Raw genomic sequence first — 24,165 nt, forward strand, 5'->3', positions numbered from 1 at the left:
AGCTTGTAAACTGTGTCGTGCTTAAACGTAAACAATGCACGAGATTAAGGTTATGACCTGTGTGCAGAGCGTAAACATTAACGTTGCATGAGATAGCATGTTGGAAAGGATGAAAATATAGAGAGCCGCGCGCATCGCATTTACATATCTAGCATTTAATTAACGTCTCCACTAAAGCCTTCGTTTCACATAGATTCCAACAAGTACACTACATCCTCGTAATATTTTTAGGTGTTTTCTTTTTTTACGTATACCTACGCCCTCGCTGGGCCCTACTACAGAGCCGAGATCGCTCACAGATTTGTCACGTTGCTTTGATACAAAAAAAAAAAACAAGAAGATTGAGAAAAAAAAAGAACAAAAGGCAAGAGAAAGAAGAAGTTCACACGGAGACGTAACCAGTAATACGAATATCTTCGAGCCGCTCAGCCACGGGTTTCATTCGTAGGAGTACGACCCTTTATTGTCTGCGCGCGATGCAGTCCGGCATTTTTTTTTTTTAAGTTTCCATTCTTGCAAGTAGTTTTATCTTCTACTTGCCTTTTTTTTGTCTTGCGCCGGCACAGACTTTATATTTACGGGTCGCCAGAAACGGCAGAACGCCGTTTGCGGACCCTCGACGCGGTTTTAGTATTCAGGAATAAGTATGAGGAGAATCGCCATTCTTTCGGAAATATCGAGACTGAGTGCAGGGAGACCGCGCGCGAGTGGTAAATTCACGGAAGAGGGGAGAAACTACGCAGAAAGCGTAAAAAAACTAGCGATACTCGGCGCGTTGGTCGGTGAAGCCTGTGCCGGTTTCGAAGCAACGAGAGCCGAAAACCGTGTGTCCCCGATTTATTCATAAGACGAAAGTGCTTCGCGACACATCATTTTTTCCGGCGCTATATTCCGCTTGAAGAGGAAGCGAGTTGCGAATGTTCTCCGAGGTCGCTTACTTCTTTTACTTTTTTTTTTTGCTCTGCGGGTAAATCACGAGCGTTGAAGTGTTTTACACTTTTGTGCCGAAACTATGTCCTCTTCTTCCTTTTTTTTAAAGGCATTCATAAATAATCGACCTGAACTACCGCTTTTGCACAATCTTTCCCAAGTCTTGCTCACAAACTGTGACGTTGTCGTGCGCAGAAACATCGGTAAGTTGGGCCACTGCGTACCCGTCGCGGCAGCTCCGTGGCTATGACGTTTCGGTGCTGATCTCGAGGTCGAGGGTTCGACCCCGGCAGCGGCAGCCGCATTTGAATGGTGGTGAAATGGAAAATAAATAAATAAATAAATAAAAACTACCGTGTACTTAGATTCAGGTGCATTCGAAAGAAACCTCAGGTGGTCAAAACTAATCCGGAGTCCCCCCCCACTGTGAAGTGCCTTGTAATCGGGTCGTGGTGCTGGCACGTAAAGCTCTCGAATTTAATTAATTTTATTTGGTCTAGTTAATACGGTTTCGTAGTGGTGTAGCGGCGCCACCGATGATGAACGAAGCGTAATAAAGACAAGAAGGGTGCAAGCACCGACTCTCAATTCCAGGTTTCTGATAATGATTTCTGAAAAAGAAAGTATCAGACTAAATCTGATAAAAAACATCGAGTCGAGAGTCGTCACTCGTGTTACGGGTGTCCTTATACATTTTTTTGTTTGCTATCGGTGAATTTTAATAGGCACTTGTAGCGATAACTTTCCCGAGGGTGCTTAGTGACTATGGCATTTGGACTGCTAAGCACGAGGTCGCGGCATTTCGATGGGGGTGAAATGCGAAAACGCCCGTGTACTTAGATTTAGGTTCACGTTAAAGAACTCCAGGTGGTCCGAACTTCCGGATACCCCCAATACCGCGTGCCTCATAAGGAGATCGTTTTGTCACGCAACACCCGCTAACCTAAATTTTTAATAGTGGGCGTGAGGCTTAGCATCGAGCCATGTCGATCGTACTAAACTAAAACGCACACACAGACAGTCACAAAAATAAAGAAAATATAGCTCATTCTTTCTGCAGGAATACAGAAAAACAATACGATCGCCAGAGCAACCTGCCATCGCGGTCGGGTGAAAGCCACGATGCTCTGGTCCCGTGTCAAGGATATGTCCAATTTGGCACACGGCGGTGTTTGCCCAGACAACGCCCTCCGCATGAGCCCCCTCTATAGCGGCAAAAAAATAAAGGAGAAGAAAAGAGAGGCAAATAGTAGTAGAGAAACTGTGCGCTATACTACACTTGTGGATGAAGCCACAACGGGGGATGATCGGAAAACTCTTCCATTCAGAGAAGCATTTGGCAGGTGTCCAACGGCGTTTTGTCTATTTATGTTCATGCTTGAATTTTCGAACAGACAGAAAGGAAAAGAGACCAGGAGAAAAATGGAAAGTACAGGCTACAGACGCAGTTATAGAATGATTGCTGCAAAACCTGTCTTTCCGTCTTTTTTGTCTCTCTTTTACGTTTGTTATAGGTCGTTTTCAGAAATGGATAATGTACGGCTAAAAACTAGCGCTCTCGGAAATGAAACGGAAAAGAACGTTCATTGGAAGGCGTACATTATTCCATTCTTTGAGGGTCACAGGCCAGACATCGGATACGCAAAGCGATACAAATTCGCGACTTTCTGACAATTGACATCCCGTTATACTTGCGTCTTTAGCATAGTGTTCTGCTCTGGTATGGAAATTCTTGTCCAAAGATGCATTTGGCACCGTTGTGAACGTATCACAAAACTACATACGATACCGGCAATACCTTAAAGATGCATCACAAGATAAGATATGCTTGCCTCGATCAGGGTTATGTGGAGTCAAAGGGCAACCGCAACACATTACCTGCGTGCTGGGGGTAAGTGGAGGTCAACTTCCCTTCAAGAATTTAAGCAGCGCTGACTTGGTGAAGCACTTTGTTTAGTTTTAACGCTGCACGGTGCAATATTTCTAGTCTTGACGAAAAAATAATTGTGTTTAAACTAACACTGGCTGGTCTTCTACGGCGTGTATATATTCGCTTAGCAAACTAAGCGTGACGCTGTAACCACATAAAAAAAAAAATTATGGGGTTTTACGTGCCAAAACCACTTTCTGATTATGAGGCACGCCGAAGTGGAGGACTCCGGAAATTTCGACCACCTGGAGTTCTTTAACGTGCACCTAAATCTAAGTACACGGGTGTTTTCGCATTTTGCCCCCATCGAAATGCGGCCGCCGCGGCCGGGATTCGACCCCGCGACCTTCTGCTCAGCAGCCTAACACCATAGCCACTGAGCAACCACGGCGGGTGCTGTAACCACATAAAGGAGGCTGAGTAGCGTAGGTGCAAAGGCGCCGAACTTAGGCTGAGAAATGCGTCGTCACATCAACTACATCAAGAATACCTATGCCGCTGAGACACCACGGTGGGTAGGATTGTTCGCAGCGTCCTGTGGAATCGCAGCTACTGCTCAAGCTAAAGGCTGCGCTGTTATCTCCACTTCCTCGTTGATGCAAAGACGACGCTACATCATTTATGGGCGCCACAATGGATCTAGAGGCTGTCAAGTCCATCGTGTCGAAGCCGGTCGCCCGGCCTTCCTGGGAAAAATTTGACGATGGCCTAGTTGGTTGAAAAAAATAACGGAGCGAAAACAGTGGAATGGCTAGGCTCAAGCAAGTGCGAAAACAGATGCAAGCGCAAACTACTGACCGTTTATATATTCACACGTTTCTGAAAAAAAAAAAAAAACTGTTGGTAGCTTGCGCTTCGTGTCCTGTGTTTGGGCGCTTACTTCGGTGTGGTTCTCTCTGTTGTGCTTGCGCACAAATTTAAGTACATTTCCAGCCGCCCGTTGTGAAATACGAATCCAAAGAAGATTGCATTAGCTAATGAGCCTGGCCCTACTAGGTCACGCAGCGGAGCGCCTCGCAGGCAGCTCACCCAACACTCACGAGCTGGCGGCAATGCGGCTGGCAATGCCCCTTGCTCTCCCTGACATTAGGGCTTTTGCGGTGCTATGTGTGAGCGCGTTCTGTAGCCTTGTTTTCTTAGAATGTAACGGGATACAATCGAAGTACTATAATTGCCGACTGTGGCAGAAGACTACATTGTTTCATGTTTACTACCGTTTGATGGCCTAAATATAGCAGGGCATGTTTTCTATCTTTTTTTCTATTACGGTCAGTTCTGCTGTACGCTCATTTTTTTTCCATCGAGGTGGCACGCTGCCCCGAAATCACGTCAACGTCACAGTGATGAGCCCCACTTCCAGCCCCTCAAACTATGGGTCACACACAGGTCCAACCTATCGACGTTCATCAGCTCCTGTAAAGGGTGCACCACTGCCTTTGGAGTTCTCGCAAGGAAAAGAAAACTTTACGCATAGAAGTGTGTATTTTCTTAATCTCGCGTTTTGTGCGGAGAATTGGCCTGTATTTTCGCATTGACATAAGTACACCAGGTTTAATAAACGACTTTTTTGTGAGAGGAATTTGCAACTTTGGGCTCGTGAATCCATACCTCAGTTTCAGTTCAAGCCTATCAAAAATTAAGTCGTCTTTGCACAGAAATCACTTAGTTTATCACAGAGCCATCACTACTTCTAAAAAGTTACATGGGCTTATGATCCCTATTTTTGTTTGTCTGTAGTGTTTCTCCATGCTTTTCGAGATTTCACGTTGTTTGTAGCGAAGTACTTATGCATACCTGCGTGCGTGCTTGCGTGTGTGCGCGTATGTATGTATGTATGTATGTATGTATGTATGTATGTATGTATGTATGTATGTATGTATGTATGTATGTATGTATGTATGTATGTATGTGAGACAGGCTCTCGTATCGCACACATTTAATGTGGACCATGCTTAGGCGTCTGCCTCTCATCTCTATTAAAGTATCGCAACAAAAAATACCTCCCCAGAATCGTTCATTACACTAACTAGCCGGTCTTTCTCCATTTTTATCTCTCGTTTTGCATTCGGTGAACCTTTTACATTACCACAACATTTAATTGCGCCCACCGCGTGACGCGCTCTTTCCATTCTGCGGCTCTAAAAGCCATAAAGGAAGCGTGCCAGACCTGATTATATCCGCACAACGACGCACACAAAAGTGCAGACTCAACGAAATGAAGGCGGGGAGGGGAAGAGGGAGTGGGAGAGCTGTCTCCGACCTCGCCGACGCGCTTGAACGATTCACTTTAGCCTCTTTCATTCTTTTTTTTCCCTTTCTTTCACTCACCGGGCGTTGCATTCTCGTCGGGGGAATTGTGTGTGCGCAGATTGTTGCAGCTAAGCAGCAGTGGTAGTTGGATCCCGAGACGGGGGCAAGGGCAAATGGTGGCATAGGCTTCGCGGTTAATGCCATTAGCTTAATGAGCGGGTGGCATCGGAAGCTTTGCGCCGTCCGCCATGGCTTGTCCCAAAGACTGACTGTTTTGGGCTGCCGTGCTCTGGCGAGCGGTACAGATTAGCGCGAAAAAGTGCGCCTGGTCCTGGAGCCTTCGGTAAACACCATCTATGTCACTCTTAACTTCGTTCCTCATAGGTTCTTCTAAGAGGAACATATTCGAAAATAAATGTTCCACTTACTCAACAGAACCTATGTTGAACATGTTTATCGTGTGTCCCAGCTAACGTTGGGCAAGCTGTTCAACGAAAAAAAAATTAGATTAGAAAAACACAGTGCTAGATACTGTAATAATTACGATGTTCGATCCTCAGGGGATCGAACCCCGCTGGTAGCGTTCCTCACCTCCCTCCCCCCCCCCCCCGGCATTTTGCGATGCCGGGGGGGGGGGGGAGGTGAGGAACACAATAATACATGAAAAGTGTCTGTCCGCGCCAACTTGATAATACGCTTCAAAACTATCAGCCTTAAGTTTGCGCAGTCTCAGTGTTTCCAGAAAATACCGAAATGCATTGAAAGCAACTCGGGCTGACGTCGGTTGGGACCAGAATTCAAGAATTCTGTTTTCCCTGAAGTGACAGCTGTCGAGCATGTCGAGGGCGAGGGAGAGTGCGGTTCTTGGCGCACAGGATAGAGAACCTTCAGAATATGCTGCCTTCGCAAAAGTTCCCATTCGTGAGCGCTGGAGGATATCCGACGAGAAAGGACCAGGCACACCGGGAACGTTACTCCGAGCCACAAACGACGTACGACGGTTATGCATCTACGCACTTATGATGTTTTGTTTACGTAAGAGTGTGTACATTTATGCATTCGCAGACGTTCGTTCTGTCAAAATGAATACTACCACTACTTAAGCTACTACTAAAACCGTGTGGTAGGCGCAACTTCAGATGGAGATCTAGGACACAAATGCGCCGGCTTGTAAAGTCCGCCGAATTCCACTTGGCCAATTAAACTAGCGTGCCAGCACTTGGAGCTTTACCGCTGCATCCGCGCGCTTGACGACGGGATAGCAGCGCAGCCTAAACTCTCAATGGCAGGTTGCGCTGCTGCTGCATCTGCTTGATCCTTTCTAAGCATTTCGCTGTGGTGAGACAATGATGTCGTGTCATTTGTTCATGGCACCTATGTCTGCGACAACCTGTTCATGGTGTACACGATGTAGTGCAGGGATTAAGCTTTAGATAATCAGCCGATCCCGCAGTCTACGCTGTAAATGTGCATATTCGAGATGTCGTCCGAAGACCACTCGATCATCTCGCTTCTTTTCCAATGGTATAGGCCACGTAACAGTTTTTGCCTCATTCCTGGTGCCATCGAAATGAGCAACTGCAGTGCAAGCGTCGACGCTGTTGTGGTTCCGATGTTTATCTCGAGTATGCTTTACCACCTCAGGCATCAAGCAGGCGCAAATGCAGTGAGTGGCTTTGAAACAGGCAACATTGCTGCAATTAAAATAACTCGCGGTGTCTACTTTCGTGTTTACACCAGGCAGCTTCGACACCGGGCACGCAGTCTCGCAGTGACCGAGTGGAACTCGCCAAACTTACGACTTACGCGACTGCATCGACTAAACCCCTCCCTGCAACTCCGGCCTCCACTCGGACTTCCTCGACGTGAAGCTGCGTTTCTCTGCCGCCTTTGGTTAGGAGTTGCCTTCACAAAGGCATACTCTACATTAATTGGAGTGACTGACAGCGCAGCATGCGAGGTCTGTGGCACCGAAGAAAACATCGACCACCTGCTGTGCCACTGTCCAAGATATGCCCCAGAGAGACAAGAACTTGCCAAAGCTTTCCAAAAACTGGACAATCGGCCGCTTTCTGTGCAGGTGCTGCTGGAACACCACCCCCATTGCCCGTCGGCTCATAAAGCGGTGAAGGCCCTTTTGTGTTTCTTAAGGACGACGGGTTTGTGCGACCATCTGTGACTATTAATGCAATTTCTGTAAGACCACACGCGTCAGCGAACTCGCCGCAATTTTCTTCTTTCCTTCCCTCCTCTCTCTCCCTGTGATCTTTGTTTTCCCCTTTCCCATTCCCCCGGTGTAGGGTAGCCAACCGGACGTTATTCTGGTTAACCTCCCTGCCTTCTAATTTTCTCTTTCCTCCTCCAACCCCGACGGATAGCTAGGTGCAGTGGTTGTTCTCACTAAATCCATTGAACTCAAATTCAACACTTTTCATTGGCCAGCGACGGAAGCATGGCCAGCTTGCTGCCCTGCCTGCGTCACTTTAATTCGCCAAATGTGAAGCTCCCAATGGTATTGATAAGGGTGTATCAAATTAAAACGGAATAGCCAAAGTTGTGGACATCGAATTGTATAATATCTTGCAGCTCGTATGAAGTTGAGAATGATAATGAAGAAGTGTTGATATCACCTTTTTTTTTCAGTTATCCCACCATGAGATATGATGTTTGCCATTAAGGTTGATACCATTTTCTGAACACTGTTTCGTTTTCATTTGAGCCATACAATATTTCTTAAGCAATTTCAGTAAAGCTATACCCATTATTTTAACATCTACACACGATCCAATCCAACATCTACAAGTATGGACAGCCTTCAGGGATACTATAGACATGAGATACTCAACAATTGTCACATGCGACAAAGGGAGAAAGCTTAACACTTTCTGGATAGTTGAGTCTGGCTGCAGGCTTGGGATGTTACTATAAGTGTAACATGGGATAAAGGATTATAACAGATGAGTACAGATTGCCAAAAGTATGTAAACAAGTTTGTTTAGGCAACCGAAACAAGCAACAGGTGCAAAAAGAAGTGTTTAAAATGTCTACGTATTGTCTACGTGGTATCTGTCTCATACAAGTGCTTTCTAGCCGTAATTTGCACAACGCAAAGTATTCGGTAAGAAACAGAGCATAGCTGCGAAGTGGCGTTAACGTCATGAGTTTGTCACAGTCACAGTTTTCGTAGCGTTCCTAGGCCGAAGAGCAACTATTAATGCCTTCATTTGCTCTTTCTTTTTTATCAGAATTTCATCCAAACTAACTCACCACTTTATGATCACCGCTGTTGGACGACGTGGGCACGGTGACGTCTCTCTCTGCACGCTTTCTGTGAAAGACAGAGAACGAGAAAAAAAATCAGTTTGACCGGGCTTGTGCAAAGGCCAGCTGAACAAGTTCACGCAGATTCAACGGCGACAACGTGCTATAGTTCACGTAAGTGAGGCGAAAAAATAAAGCGTGATCTTGGGAGCAGGCAGTGGCGAGTGCATAGACACACTGTCAACAACAACAACAACAACAACAACAACAGCAACAACAACAACAACAACAAACGCGACGAGTGCCGAAACGGGTCTAGGAAAAAATTACGTGGTTAATTGGAAAGGCGCCTCGTCGCCTGTGGAACGATAACCCACGGCTTCGGCTTCTATTGTTTTTTTTTCACCACAATCAGACCACCAGCAGAAGCTGATTGGTGGCAGACAAATGAGATATTCGAAAGCAAAAAATATTAATATTAAAATAACAGAACAGCAAGAACAAGCAGTTACTTTCCCAACGGATACAGCTCTCCACAGAATTTCAAATGTTCTTTGAATGATCCAGAACCGATAAGAAGGGGAGAGAAAAAAAATTAGTTTCGCTAATTGGCAAAGCAGCCGGCATATTTCAAGTGCAAATGCCGCGAGTAATTTATATTTTAATGCCGCGGTGCTCGGAAGTTCGTTCGAGACCGAGAAAAATTGCCCGCGCTCAACTGCGTTAGGCTGATGGGTTTGATTGTGCGAGCGTAACGAGAGTAAGAAGCGATAAAGTGTCCGAACACAGAAAAAAATTAAAATGCCTGCTCGGAAAAGGCAACAGTGCTGCCTTCTTCTTATCAGTGCCTCTCAGTCTCGACTATTCATTTCAGGTAACGGATGCATTACTAGTGAACGCTGGTTTAACCAACCTATGCGCGTTATAAAAAGCTACGAAGCAAACAGAGGCGAACATGCCGAGCAGTCAAGTGAGCCGGGCTCGATGTCTTCGGTTCCTCTGTTTTCTAAATAAGTAATCAAGCAAACTTTAATTAGCCGCTAGACTATTCCTAATTAGAAACCCAATCTTTGGGCCGAGAAGCGGCATTACGCGGATCAGATTGCCGTGTGATGGGCTAAGGCCGAACAGTCTATTCTTTTTACTAGTACTCGAACTTGAAGCAAGAGAGCCTAAAATAACTCGGGAAGCTGTAATACTACGCTGAAACTTCGTTACGGCGAGTGACCTCCTCCTACACATGCAAACCTCCAATTTTCTCGGTTCCAGGTTAGGTCTGAAAGAGACGGTTTCCGCCGCTTCCACACAGCTGCCTAGTTCAAGAGAAAGCGTGCAGATTGTTCCGCGTTGGCATTAGGCGACTAGTATTCGTTTGCCACCAATAAATTATCTCGTTGTCTACGAAAAGAGTAACGAATTGTGGCACTTTGCAGTGCGACGAAGCGTCATTAGTTTAAATTACGTAATACAGCATAAACGACACCGGCAAGCGAAGAATCTCCGTGATGACATTTGCTGTATATTACGTCGCGGGGAGTGGGAGGAGATGCTGAATTTCTTTTCTGTTAGCTCTTTCTTTCATCTAATACACGTCGCCTTCATGCCTCAATGCTACCACAAGATGCAAGAATCACTGCCCAATGCAAAGAGTATTATTCATCAAATCAGGTCTGCGGGAAAACCGTGTGGAGCAGGAAGGCTGTCCGGGAGGACAGTTGGTCCTAGGTTCGAACTCCGGAGCAAGACAAGGTTTTCTTCAACTGCGAAGCCTTGTCTGCGAGACACCGGTATGTTTCCGTCGTAGCTTCGTGCTACTGTCGTATTTTTCTTCATTTCTTTTTCATGTTTTTTTTTGCATTTCAACAATAAAATAAAGCTTTTTTACTCGTGGAACTTAATTTAGAGTTATCTCATTCCCATGTTTCTGTTTTGCCTTCATATCACTGCGTCAATGGTGCGAGGTAAGAATTTGTTCCCCTCTTTTTTTTGGAAATTAGGAAATTCAACGTATGAAAAACCAGAATTATGAAATCGCTATAACGGAAAATCCTAGTGAATATAAGCTATAGGTCCAGGTAAGTATAGATGCATCTTTATTGAAGAACGACAACTGCCTCCCTCACATAGCCCCACAGCGAGAGAAGGACTATAATGTGGGGTAAATTGTCACACATAATGTGACTCGGCTGAAGCCATATTGCCTTTTACTCTGTGCTGCGCTGGGTCGTGCAAGGTCACGTCTGATTACGTAAGGAAAGGTACTGCGTTGAATTAGGTTGCGCTGTGGGATGTTGTACAGCGCCGCGCCATCACGCTTTCCCGTCTACACGCCATTTGCGCGAACTGTCTCTTCAAACATGAAAGATTCAGCTTGCTGAAGCTCCTGAGTGTGGCTTCATTGTCAGCCCCAAGGTAACGTCAGATGGCGCTGCAACGGGTGGCTTCGTCTTGCCCGCTGGTTCGTTCTTGCACAGCGCAACGAGTCCCTCCCGCTAAATGTGCCCGTCTGTCGCTGCGCATCACTTATTCACGTCGCAGTGGTCACTTTAGTTGATTAAGAGAGCGGCTAGCCGCCTCCAGGGAAGCCGGGCATGGAACGACCAACAACGACTATTTCCTATTTTTTTTTTTTTTTTTTTTAGCGGAGAACAAACAGCACGATCGAAATAGTCTCTGGCTATTTCTGATGTGCCTAAACCGGATAACCGACTCTTTTGTGTGCGCTGTCACGGCTTCTTTTAAAGATTCCGTGGCCTTTGAACCGTGAAGCCGGCCGAGTCGGCAGTCCAGACCACGATCGGAGGTTAAAGAAATCGGTCGCCGTACTCTGCTAAACTTGCGTAACGGGGCGCATGCGTCATCGCGTATAAAACTCGAGGCGAACGGCCTGTAAGCTGAGACGTTCCCGTTTTACGCAACAATTGGCGTCAGTAAAGACGTTAATACTTGGCCTGCCTGTGACATGCGTCCCGGGAAAATGTCTTTTTTTTTTAAGGAACCTTTTCCAGAATGAGTAGGTGAATGAAGGAAGAAAGAAAAAAAGAGGGACGTTTGATGGTGGAACGGGAAATTGAGGGAACAAAGAAAGGAAGCAAGATGAGAGGAAAGAATGAACGACGAAAGAAAGAAACTAAGGACGGAAGAGGAAAGGAAGCAAGGAAAGAAGGAACGAAGGAATGAAAAGCGAAAGGAGGTACGGAATGAAGCAAATGGAAGCAAAGAACGAAGGAAACAAAGAAAAATAAGAAGAAGCAAGGAATGTAGGAAGGAGAGAACGTAGCCAGCAAGGAATGAAGAAAAGGTGGAACCAAGAATGGACGGATAGAATCTATGAAGGAATGAAAGACAGAGAAAGGGTAGTTGCAAGGAAGGAAACGAAGGAGCGAAGGAACGAATGGACGAACTAACTAGCGTCATTTTTTTATTATATAGTATTTAGGAGATGTCGCCTTTAATTGGCGCGGCTACTCCTTTTCACATAGGGATTTGAAAAAAGAGTAAATCATAATAAAATGGTGAAATCATAACAACACAAATTTCAGTCACATAAGCGCACTAATGTCACACAATAATTGAAAGTCAGCTCCAAATAATGAAAACACAAAGTCAAGTTACGTAAGTACACTAATTGAACGAACGTCTTGAGCTATTAGTATTCGGCCCACTAGAGTTCCGGCCTTAGAGGCCTGACTGGAGGGACTATCGACGAGGATTAGCAAAGCTTAGCCAAATTGCGCAGAAATCCTCTTTACGCGTACTATCAGCGTTCCGCCTCAGCTAAAACACCTCTTTCTATTCTGCCGACAGATCCACGCCTTAAGTCCCGCAGCTCCTAACTAATCTGTTCTGGAACCAGTTGTTTGCATCAACATCAGAATCATCAAACAGCTCCGCAGCACCTGCTTCTTCATTGGATCTGCGCAGGATGACACCATCGAAACGAGCAGTTACAAGCGCACTACACGGTTTCGTAATAAAACTAGTACAGAAAGTAGCTGCGGTTACTCTCTAAGTATGCAACAGCGCACTTAGATTGGGACGTTTATGCAGGTGCACATTCGTGTGTCATGGGCGACATTGCAGATTCTCATTTATCAAAGTGGCATTTGATACTCTAACGTGCTCGCAGCACCCCTCCAGTATTCGGTTTGATAATTCCAAGGCGGTGATGTCCTCGTATAATGTGACAAAGCAGTGCGTGGCCTATGCTAGGATCGAGCCACTGTCTTTAAGCACAGCAGCCCAATGCTCTAAGCATTAGGCTACAATTACGCGCATACTTCTATCGTGCCAAAGTCACTCATTGAAAAGGCTGGTAGGGGCATCACGTGCCAGTTTCGCGCACTCTTCCCCCGTGACAGCTAGCGCTTGCGACTCTGTGCTCGGCAGCGTTGGCTTCGGTATCGGCGGAAAATCTTTATTGCTGGGTACTGAACACCTCTAATGTGGGTGAAATCAGCTTAAAATAATATCGCTATTGAATTCTTCGTTCATTCGCCCCTTGCCACGGAAAACTTGACCCCAAGTCCAATGTGACATAACTACTGTTGTTCACCACCGAATTCGCCAGATCCACCACCTGGCTCCGAAAGAGCAGACCTGATAGGGCCGACTTTAGAGAGGAAATATGTGCACCATAAATGCTACGTCAGGTGTACTTCGGTAAGTTTATGAGGTTGTGCATAGGCAATAACCGATTACGCTTTCGCTGCTGCAGCACGGTTAGGCCCGCAACACGCCAAACGCACAGGTTGAGTGAGCGAGAGGGAATAAATGTAGGAGGGTGAAGAGCTCAACCAAAGCAGCGTTCGGTTGGATACACTATACAGAGAAACGATAGAAGGGGAATGCAAAAAATAAGAAAAATAAAAGGCGAAGTTTAGTGAAAAGATGACCAAGTAGTCACACTCGCTCAAAATTGAGACATAGGCGAGTGAAAGGCAAGAAGGTGGGTAAGAAAAAGGGAAGAATCCTAAAGTGTACTGAAAATTTATGGACGAACAAATATTCAAGAAGAGCTAGTGCATAAGAGCACTAGCTATTCACCGAGACAAAAAAGAAAAAAAACTAGAAAAAAAACTAAATAATTGTCTACCTCGTCCAACTAAGATGCAACGCCCACACTAATGGCCATTACTACGAGGAGGGATGGGAAGAGGTATAAAAGAAAATGCAAACAAAACCAACAAATTAAATGTACCTGTGAACGAAAAGCAGCGATGACATTTCGTGTGTGTGCGTGTGCGTGCGTGTGCGTGCGTGCGATTCCACTGTTTCTGTTTGCTTTATTGCGCGTAAGTATAGGCAGGACTGCCGCTCTCTAATTTCATCGGCCACTGTTTGTGCTGTGTTCAGCCTAAACAGGATGAAAACGAAAACGCAATAGGCAGATTTCACCCAGTGCCTTCAATACGCAGTCTTCAACCTTCCAGTATACAAATGGGAAGGTTAGGAAAAAAAAACATGATGTTATTTCCGGGAAACAGGAAGAAGGAGAGTGCTTAAAACAGTAGTTGGAAAATTTCTCGACCGAAAACAAGAATACTGAAACGTAAACCTTCGCAAGCAACCAGAAGAGCACGCCCCATCTCCCGGATATAAACAAAACAAAGTACAATGTGTAGAGATGCCTGGAGTGCTTTGTGCCTTCGATCCATTAGCAAGGGCGGACTTAATACAAAAACTGCGAAGCGTGCCCGCATATTGAACAACCGTAAAACACGGCTCCCGATGCGCCAAAGAGCAAAGCGTTTCGGGGAAAATTGAGGGTTTGTTCGCGCTGCGGCAAGACACAATAATCTAACAACGTGATGAGCGCGAAAATTCGAAGACAGAGAACAGAGAGAGAGAGAGAGAGAGAGAAAGAGAGAGAGAGGCGGGGAGGTTGATGCACACGTGCGGAGGCAGTCCCTTTGTTCGACATTTCGGTCGGCGAGTAATAAAGCAGATCGGCGAATCAGCATGGCGGGCTTCACCTCGTACTTTGAAGGAGAGTCCTCGGGAAAAAGAGAGCGAGAAAGAAAATATAAAGCGGGGTGGGGGAGGGGAGGGAGGAGGGCCAAGCATTCATGTAGTTTAAGAGACTCAAGGCCAGAGGAGGGGAAGGCGCTGGAAGATTAACGCATGTTCGGAAGAACACGGGCGCTCCGCGACGAGCACACTGGAGAAGATGAGAGAGAGAGAGAGTGAGAGAGAGTGGTTCAGTACTCGAGAGTGCCAGCCTCGAAGCGGGAACCCGGAGCAATATGGTGGTGAGGCGCGAGAGAATATTTATGAACCGTGGCGCGACGCTGGCGCCGAGACAAAAAAATGGTGGCGCAAAAAAAGAAGCGAAGCGGAGGAAGTGATGACGGAGAAGACGTCGGCATGGGGGAGCTCCCTGGTGGCACTGCATATTCATGGGGCAGACAACAGGGTGCGAGGATTGTCACGCCATCCTTCCACCTCGTTACACTGTCCGTCCTCTCCCTCACCCCCTCCCCCTCCGACTCTCGCTCCCGCCAGTCGCGAACCGAGTTTCCTCTGCGGCGACGTTGTCGCGCGCTTAACGCGCACGTGTTCCTTACGAGCATCCGCATCTTTGATGTACCGTTAACCCACTGTGCCTGTTGGTCGCGACATTTCTTTTTGTAATGTTTTCGTCGCTGCTTTACTTATTTATCTGTTTACCCACCATCTGTGATGGCCTAGCGTTAATGTCTATATCGCCAGGCATGCGTGGAGCATGTGATGTCTCTGCCTTAGCCCCCCACGGAATGATAATGAGTCGGCAATGCTGTGGACGGACAGACAGTCAAACAGACAGACAGAGGCATAAACGTCCGGTTCGTTATCTTACAATGAGACAGTAGGTTTCTGTAGCGCGGTAGTGTTGGTGCAAACGTGCAGGCGATAGTGCGCTACACGTAAAAAATGCGTTTGGAAGGGCGGCAGAGAAAGTAGTGTCGGTAGAAAATCAAACGGAATCTTTTGGCTATGTATACACTAGGAATGGAAATGTGCTATTAAAGTACGCACGATAAGGGCGCTTTGATTCTAGATGCAACTTTCGTGCCAAGCATGCTGCGCGCACGTATCCCCCCCCCCCCCCCCCCCACACACACACATCCCCTTTACAACCCAGCCCACGGACACAGAAAAACACGGCATGTACGCCATTCAAGCACGGGATATGCGCGACAGTTCATGTCATATTCGTCGATTTCAATCATAACGACCGCTTCAGTGTTAATCAGTCAACTTGAACGCAGGCGACAAGGTAGGGAACGAACATCGCGTTATCTTGAGCTAGAGCTATAGTTGAAAGGCAGAGAAAGATAGCGAAAGCGAAGACAGAGAGAGAGAGACATAGAGACGGTACAGGGTACCCTGTACCGGGGAAACAGACAGGCGGAGAAAACATTGTACAAAAATGGAGGAAAGAAGAAACTGTAAAGACAAGTTAAAGCGCATGATATTTCGCAGTGCCAGCGAGTGACACCCACAGCGACCCAGATTGAAATGCGCTGTCTACAGATAACTTAGTGACAAAATAACGAAAAAAAGAAGAAGAAAATAGCCTCCCAAGTAACTCCATGCACGTCGTCACCATGCTTTTCTTGAAGTGACAGTAGACAGTTTTAGAATAGCGTTTGTCGCCTTACACAGGCCAAACGCGAGCACCTTTCTGTGACGTTACAGTGCGCGTTTCTTGAATACTTTAACTTTAGCGTACGGGAACGCAGATGTCACGAAGACGTTAAAAGACTGAAGGCCGTCTGGTGCCTCGTTCTAAACGTATCCTAGCCAAGGCAATCTAATGTCAACCATTGTGTCGTTTTTATGGCCACGCGTCTCGTTTAAATTGGCTTGCGCCGGAATCACCGAACGATCTCAGACGCTGAACGCGCTCGTAACTAACGTTTCAGATTAGTTTAGAGGAAGCGAAAGCTCATTCGGACAGTTAGTGGCGATTGACGAGGGCGTAGCCATCACGAGAATTCACGCTGAAGCGGGAGCGATGTGGGTGCCGCCGTGTTAGAAAACTCTATTTCTTAGCTTACATTACGATACGTCAAGCTCGCCGAATAACGTACCGTAACATAGCGCACGTAGTACACAGAAGCCAAATCACCTACGGAGCATGCGCAGTGAGGGCAACGCTATTTTTCTAACGTAGTGCGTCATTCGCCATTCTGAAACACCCTAATGGCATTTGAGTGCCAAAGTATCGAAGAAACGTCCGGCGAGTTACGTCATGACGAAGCACGTCACAAGCAGATGACCGCACTCACTGTCATATTCCCAATGAGCAACAGTGCTTTCAGTGCGCTGTCGAGACTGAACGTGTTGCGCTACTGGCCAGAAATGGAACGCGATGGCTGCACCATGCGCGGAACCACACAGAATGCACTCCACTTTGACGAGTGCGCAACGAGATAAAAGATAGTGAGCATGTCGGAAGAAATGCAAAAAAAGCGTGACCAGAGGACATTGAAATTGGCTAGGTTGTGCCATCAAGGACGAGCTATTGAAACAAGTCACGTGTATACTGGGCAGGGGAGGCACATTTTAACGTTTACCGGATGACATCAACTCTGCATTCGCAATCTGCAAGTGGTGTTGAGGCAACACATCAGGTTACTTACAGTTTTAAACGGTAGCACTTTCTTTTTGCGTTTTGCTATATGAACTCGGATAACTTTTTAACGGATTACATATTGTTTCGTTTTGCTTGTTAAAGAGGGGGTATTTTTTTACAGGAGTAGTACGATGTTTCAACCGCGGTTTCGCATACTGTGTGAACGTGCGAATTTTCCCGAGAACAAACTGCTGAAGCTGGCGCATCGTTGAGTTTACGTCTCCTTTCCTTCCATTTATGCTTTGCGCTAAATCCGAATTGTTTCAAACTTTTCGTGGATCTTCACATATGGGTAACGGTTGGATTTATCCCGTAGCGTAGATTACCTTATTCGTCATTACCTCCCCCCGCCTTTTTTTTTTTTTTTAGTGAGCGCCCACTCAGGGAGAGAGTACTAAAAACTGCAAGTCAGCGGAAGTCAACACCCAAATGCCCACACGTGCGCCCATTAACGTCACAAAACTAAACATATATTTCGCCACACACTACCCGAGCTTTTTGAAAAGGAAATGCGCAAAATGTCAGGCTTGGTTTTGCGAGTTTCTTTCTTTCCATAGGCTATACTCGCTTTTCATATTTTACTGTCGTTATAGGCAGCGCGTAGTTAGTTTCACCATTCTCCCTTCTAAAGGGAGAATGGTGAATGCGAGCAGGAGAACAAAACTATGGAAGCTATGGAAGGAGAACAAAAATATGAAAAAAGAAAGATGAGGGAAGCCTCCAAATTCGACTCGGTAGACGTGACTGTTCCGATACGCAGTGTTTATTGTTTTTCACTTATATTTGTTTTTACGGGTGGCTGTATTTATGGGGGATTGTGAGCGCCCGGCGGCTGTACGCCTACACCGCCGTGACGTCAAGCACCCACAGCCATGACGTCACGCGTGCACTGGCTTGCAGCAGCAGGCGTTTTGTAACAAGGAGTTACAGTTTCGAAATTGTTCGCGTGTAAGTTTCTGAACACTGTACAGAAGCAGAGCGGAACACGGGATGAGCTCGGTTTGCGCAAACAACGGCAAACACGAAGCAAATCGACGTTCTCTATTCGGTTCGTTCTCGCGAGCTTTGTCCCACAAGGCCGTGTTTCCACCGGCTATTCTTATCTCTTCACGTGCCGAGCTTGACGACACAAAATCGAAGACAAATTGGCTGTTAAGCGAGTCTATTTTTATTCGCACGCGTACGGGCAGAAACGGATTATGGAAATTTCGAACAGAGACGTAGCACTTTTTTTTTCTTTTTTTTTTGAACTACGCAACGGCCGCATTTCTGTATAACAAATGTCCCCTAGCTATCAGCAACGTTTTGCTCGAGTGCGAAAGCTTCCTCAAATTAAGGGCGCCCATTTGGAAATTGGTTCCGCGTTTGCCGAAGGGAAAGAATTGAATCGAAAACGTGGGAGTTTCTATACATTTAGGTCTAGGACTAAGAGGAAGTAAGGCCGGTCCAGCGCCGGATTAAGGGGATAACAGTTTTGGATTCATCTATTTACGGAGCCGAAGCCGAAGCCAGCTTAAGCAACGGAGGCACACGTGCAGCGGCAGCTACAGTGCTGACATCGGCTCAGATAATGACAACAGACCCTGGATTAAGAAGGCGACAACATTCCGGCCCAACGGAAGCTTTCAGCGTTCTGAACGTCAGAGTTTGCGTCAACTGTTCAGCTGTTCGAAAGCGAAAGGCAGGGGGGTGAGGGGCAGGGGGCAGTGGGGTAGGGGCTTGGATGGCATGGCATTTTTTGCCACTAATGTTGATTTGTTCTGAGTTTTCCATTTTGAATTATGGGGTTTTACGTGCCAACACCCCGATCCGATTATGAGGCACGTCGTAGTAAGGGACTACGGAAATTTGGACCACCTGAGGTACCTTAACGTGTCCCTAAATCTAAGCACAAGTGTATATATATATATATATATATATATATATATATATATATATATATATATAATACACCAATACAATGCAAGGTTCCAGTAAAAAAGTGCGCCATAATTTTGTCCCACAGTTAATAAAAACAAAATTCAGTCGACATGCGAACGTGCTTACAAACGTATAAGAACACTGGCATTCCGATTTTAAGCCGGAAGGCCTGCAGGGATAAAAATGCGAACCTTGGAGAATCCAATCAGGCGACTATTTTTGGACTCGGGAAACATTGGAGCCAACTATACGAAACGGCTACGCAAGCTATGGCGAAATAAAAACAAACAAGGAATCGTAAACATATGACGGAGTAACGACTACAGCGTATTGGCTCGTGCAAAAACAAAGAGGCGCGGTAGTCATTAAGCAGTCGCATGAGGAGGCTACCGAAGGTCGGCTTTACCAGCCTGTAAGCACGAGACGTATCACGAAGCGAGGGATTGCAAACTGCAGACCGAACAAGAGAATTGACTGAAGAGGCACAAGCGACAGCGTCGCACAGAGAAATTGGGGGAAGAAAAAAAGAAGAGAAAGGGACAACCAAGAGAATATCCAGACAAAGTGAACACGACGGCGCGCCCGGGATATCGCACGGGGACGGTGCTTTTCTTCTTTACGAGCGTGGCAGTAAAAAACTGATCTCAGCGTGGCAGGTTGGGATTTTCGATGGCTCCTTACAGTCCCTGAACGTAGCTGCATCGTGGCCGATGCGAAAAGTCGTTCCAGAGACGCGCTTATCTTCTCCGACTTCACTTTTCTTTCTTCCCTTCTCTCTATCTCTCTCTTGCTTCCGAAGCTTAGCTTCTCAATAAAGCGGTACAGCTTTGTAGAAGCTGCAGCCGGCGTCCTTTGGTCCGGAGAGTAGGAGCACACCGCATAGCAGAGATGCACTGTATTTCTGCCCGGTGCCTTAATGAGCGTCGGTTGAGTCGTCTGTTGCCGAAAAAAGGGAGCAGACGACAAATGCGACCCTGCACAGATCAAGTCGCGACGTAGGGGTGCGTTGTCAGGAATTGGAAAACCAAGAACGCAACAAAGAAAACCTTACTTGCTTAGGCTGGTTGCCGTCTGACAGAGAAATCGTGTCTTAAAGTCAGAGCGCTTTGTCATGTTTGCTAAACGAAGGGCCGAATTCGCAAAGCTGTTCTTACTGAAGTGCTCTTTGCCATTGACCGGTTACCGTTGCTAATAATGTGCCCGACGTCGGTGTTTGCTATCACCTACTCTGATGAACCGATCTGCCTTACAGAAGAAAAATCTACCTGCCTGGTTGGCGGCTACGCAAATGTTCATTCGAACCACTTAACACTGGCGACGCCATGGATCTCGTTATGATGCTGTGGATGACGTAGTTTTGCCAGCTAAGCCAAGAAACAAAAGTCGATCTACGAGCAGAAGAAACGTCGAATTATTCGTTCCAGTTTTCGCAGCTCGGCCTTCCATCTAGTACGTCTAGCATTGCAAAATGTTTGAAATAAACCCAGGTGTCCTCAAGATTACAGCTCCAGGTGAAAGAACATGTAATGATACGTAAGTATAGTGAAAATACGGTGGAAGGTACTGTACAAACGTTTCATTTGAACAGTTTATGGAGTATATGAATACATTTATTTATAAACGCTATAGAGACTATAGACATGCAGCTTTGGTATAATTAGCTTTTCTGTAGCCTACGGACAAGTGATCCTTGAGACTACTCGGAGCTAGGCCTGTCGCAGGCTTGGAAAAGAGACGTCCCGTTGTAGTAATAACACCGTCTAATGAGCACAAACATGCGTTTGAATAACTATCGTACAGTAACTCCCGTTCGTCGATGTTCTCATTTTCCTGATAACACGTTCACAATCTTCCAGTTCCGCTCTTGCGAGTACATGGCAATGTTTCTATTTGGGAACGTGCCTGTGTTTAGAAACAGATATGTTTGTACACGTTCCTGTGTACCCCGTATATGAAATAGAATCGCCGAAAGCATGTTGCAACCAGCCTCCACGACCCGTATTCGCGAAAACCTCTTACGCTACAATTGTTTCTTAAGACCAAGTCGCAGCCAATCCTGGTGCTGGACGTATTATTAGCGAGTGCCCGAGGTCAATGGCAAAGAGCACTTACGAATGGGAAGCTTCGTGAACAAGGCCCCAGCGCCGGTGTAATGAAGCTGTTCTTTTTTTCTCGATTCTATTCCTTTGCAATTATTCACCGCCGAGGAGGAGCCAATCCTGGTGATAACGCGGGAACGGCGCTCGAACTATTGACGAAGCGCGGTAAAACATAAAAAAATAAATAACTGGAAAAAATACATTATCCCTGCCCATTAGGTTAAGCGTGAGAATGCAGCGTTTGTGGGAGCTTGCTGGTCGAATGTAGCAAGAAATGTGTCTAGCAAAAATCAATGACACGGACAGAAGGAACCATGGATCAAGGTTTCAGAAAAGGGAAATACGAGTTAACGCGCTACATGTTAGAAGTTATGGGCAATTGACGGGAGCGGGAAATCATGCATCAGTGCGTCATCAATAACACTGACAAAGAAAGAAAGAAAAAAAGAAGCTTATCTGCGGGAAACCAGTCTATCAGAATTATCGGAGGACAAACAAAACGAAGGGTACTTCTTTAGTTTACGTGTTTATAAAGAGTCTCAAAACGAATACTAAACGTTCAGTTGCTAGTCCATTGGTGTGTCGTATTCCCTCGTGTCCTTGTCGGTGCTTTTAGTTGGAAACAATTCTTCCCTAAACTAAGCATCCTTGCTATACGACATTTTACCTTTGGGTTGTTGTCTAATGAATTTATGCAAACCAGACGCATAGCTTAAGTATATTCTATGAAGTCTCAGTGGGCTGAGAACTCCGCAGACTTTCAGCGCATTAGGATAAATTTATTTTATAATGCATAACAGGGCTTCTAGCCCTCGCAAGAGGCTCCAGTAAACCACGCGCAGCTTTTTGAAATTTCACCTTTAATTTGCGGTTCAGTGTCTCTGTACAAGTTACAAACGTAAATAAGGTAAGTCCTACAGAAAGCTCGAGGGTTTGAGCAGCAGTTCACGAAGAGTCTACATGCAGCCTAAATGTTATTCAGGTTTGTTTTACAAGACACAACAGAACTGTCAGCCTTCCCAGCGCTGAACCGTATTAACGAAACACAACACATTCTCCTGCCTCGTCTTTCCGTTTCTCGAAGATACGTACCCAAGAGCCGCCTACCGAAGGATGCGGCCCTCTGCTTCTCGTTTCGCGACCCGGTGTCTGAGAGCCCGAGTACGCAAAGCCTGATTCAGCCTCCTTGGGACGCTGAGCATCCTCTTATACTTATTCCGTTTCTTCTAGGCGCGCTGCTGTTGTTTCGCTAACGCCCTCTGCTTCGTTCTTCAGAGACGGCAAACGCAGTTACGGCTGGTTAGGCGCGCATCCAACGTGCCTCGGTAAGTCGCAAGAGGCACGAAGCTTTTTCCCAAAGGATCGAAAAAAAAGGCGGAGTGCTTTCCGACTGTGACAGCGGTGCAGTTTTTTACGGGTGCTGTGTACATCCGGCGAAACTGTCTTCTGGTCCTCGACCGTGCCTGCCACTTATTGCTTGGAGCTCTCCCTTGCTATCATGCTTGGAGGTCGTCTGAGTATAAACACTGGGCAGCCCTCTTTGGGATGTCGAGAGCTCCGGGGATAATGGAGTCAATTCAGCCGTTTGGTCCCACCAAAACACATGCACGTATCCGTGTGTTCATTCGTCTGTGTGTGTGCGTGATATATAATATATATATATATATATATATATATATATATATATATAGAGAGAGAGAGAGAGAGTACTGCGGTGTACCCCGGAGAAATGCCAACTGCAGACATCTCGAAAATTCTTGAAACAAGTGCCGTACATTGCATGAACTCGAATGGACGAATGGATATGCGAATGGATATGAGTCGCTCATATGCATATCATTTTGTCTTATGCAATTTACGCTTGCATGTTTTGTATTTTCCTAGACTTAGTGTGTTACTGTGTTTGTGGTATGTGTGCGTGTGTTATACGTGGGAAGGCGCAGCCGCGATTTCTTGACAGTGGCTTTCGGACAGAAGGGCGGTGCGTAATGTAACCTAACGTCCCGTTTATCAGTGTTTATCAAACGACAACAAACAGAGAAAATTTTTCAGGTGAATAAGGCGCTGTAAGTGTACTCTGACGCTCAAAAAACATGAATGGCTGGTCCTCTTGAGAACAGAAACACAACTAAATACATGAAATAAGGAAACAGATTACACTTTAATCATACCACAAGAGAAAACTTGCGAAAGTTGTCCGGGCGAATTCCGTGACAACGAATGCGGAAACACCGTAAGCACAAGATCTTCATGCCGTCACATGGGTCGTGTGAAATGTGGCATAAAAATTGAACTTCTTCTCTGCGTTCGTTGTCAAATAAGATGCAAGGTTCGAGCTGCCTGCATTTCTTAGCTGGAGTTTCCGACACTTCTTTGTCTTATATGGTTGCGTGAACAGCCGGTATACAAAGACCTTGATCGAACTACGAAGTATCGACTTGACGAACAAACGCCCCCTTTCGCAGGTATATTTTGACATAAGAAACGAATAGTTGGTGGGGCACAAAAGAACATAATCCTTCGAGTTGCCTTCGACGCTGACTCGTATTTGTTGGCTTGCGTCAGTGAAACATTCTTTTTTTTTTTTTTGCTCTCTCTAAGGTGCGATCTACCAGCATATGTAGACATTGACCCAGCAAGTAAGAAGAGCACTGACAAACAAATTTCCGTTGTTACTGCTAGCTGTGAAAACAAAATGGTCGTGGAGCACAAAAACAACACGCACCTGTTTCAACGTCGGTTCAATTGACAAGCCAGAGAGCCGACAAGGAAATGCCCCGTGTCAGTGCCCTAAGCATTGGCATGTAACGGCAATGGAGGCCAAATACATGTGCCCTTTTTAGTTCCCTTTGTAGGGAAACACTGCAGTGCTTGGCTGGCGTTTACTACGCTTATTTATTTTCCTACGGCGTGGACCCGATATTGTGCGCCAACCTTGACCCACCGAGCAGGCAGTAAGTTCACAAACAGATGCTCCCTGTCGCTGCTGTGACTTCTCACAAGAAAAAAAGAAAGTAGCTGTGGAGCAGAAAGAAATGCCCGTCGCTTCGTTTTAGGGTATCGGCGAAATCAAACGAGTGTGACGTTCTTGCCCCCGGGCCACTGCTTTCCTTTTCGCAACCCGAAGCAATTTCGCAACGAAACGCTGCTATTCG

At 46.1% G+C, this 24,165-nt stretch overlaps 1 protein-coding gene across 3 annotated transcripts in view; it reads right to left on the reverse strand.

The window, feature by feature from the left end:
* Nucleotides 1–24,165, reverse strand: part of bma (SCY1-like protein bma) — a 426,844-nt gene that overhangs the window by 325,318 nt on the left and 77,361 nt on the right. For all 3 annotated transcript variants that reach the window (XM_072284465.1, XM_072284464.1, XM_050175166.3), the window contains exon 2: nucleotides 8,378–8,438. The gene's annotated coding sequence lies outside the window, so the exon portion shown is untranslated. The remainder of the gene's footprint in view (nucleotides 1–8,377; nucleotides 8,439–24,165) is intronic.

This window comes from Dermacentor andersoni, chromosome 9, assembly GCF_023375885.2.
Source record: "Dermacentor andersoni chromosome 9, qqDerAnde1_hic_scaffold, whole genome shotgun sequence".
NCBI classification, from domain to species: domain Eukaryota; kingdom Metazoa; phylum Arthropoda; class Arachnida; order Ixodida; family Ixodidae; genus Dermacentor; species Dermacentor andersoni.